The following is a 996-nucleotide window of genomic DNA, read 5'->3' on the forward strand; positions in this document are numbered from 1 at the left end:
GGTACTATTTAGAGCATCAGCCCGATCCCTGTGTAATTTCAAGAAGAAGAACTGTGAAAAGAGGAAGCAGGGCATTGGGGGGCTGCAAGACCATGGGTTTGGCCGGCAAAGGGGTCTCGGACAGATGAGGATGGTTAGGAACAGGCCTGTACACAATTTTTTAAAAACTAGATATTCACTTAAAAAAACAATGACTAAGGTGATGTTCTAGTTAGGTGTGGTTAGTATACCTTACTTTACATACAAAAAGCTGAGAAATTCACTTAAATTCCGAAGGGTGAAGTTGTGATGTAATAGGTCAAATTGTCTGTAATAATGTTCCATTTTAATTCCAAAAATACACAGAATTTACCAGTTATAGTTAACTGAAGTAACTATAAGCCACACCCTCGCCATGCACTGCTTATTTCCTCACATATTACATCACTCATGCCACCTTATAGGACGTCATTGATAACATCAAAGAGACATCTGAAATGACATAATTGATGACAAGATTGCTTGGCAGGGGCACAAGTTATAGTTACTTCAGTGCACTATAACTGGAAACCAGAGGAATTATTGTACGCTGGGAGCGGTGTGGTTCTGTTTCAGCAGAAGAGTCTTGCAATATAGTTTTAGATTATTTTGAGTTTTTGAACTACTTTTTTTGGACACTAATATAGAGTATATTTCAATTGTCCTATGGAGACACCACCAGGCCTGTTGTAAGTTCAGTTCTGTGGTTTAGTTGTAATACCTCAGGATACTGTGAAAGGTGCTACCTCTATATAACAAGAAATAGAACCCTTCTCAGCATCATGAGGTGGAAGTTGGTGTTTGCCACTATATTAATGTGCTCCCTGCCTGAATGGCCTGTGGCACATCATAAGAAGCTGGTAAGCATACTCACCAATTCCTCTCTTTCTCTGAGTATTTTAGTATTTGTACAACATAGTAAACTTTATGCAATTCTATGAACAATGCCAAATGCCAATAAACAATACAGAACAGAGC

This window comes from Triturus cristatus, chromosome 2_2 (genome assembly GCF_964204655.1).
Source record: "Triturus cristatus chromosome 2_2, aTriCri1.1, whole genome shotgun sequence".
Taxonomy (NCBI): Eukaryota; Metazoa; Chordata; class Amphibia; order Caudata; family Salamandridae; genus Triturus; species Triturus cristatus.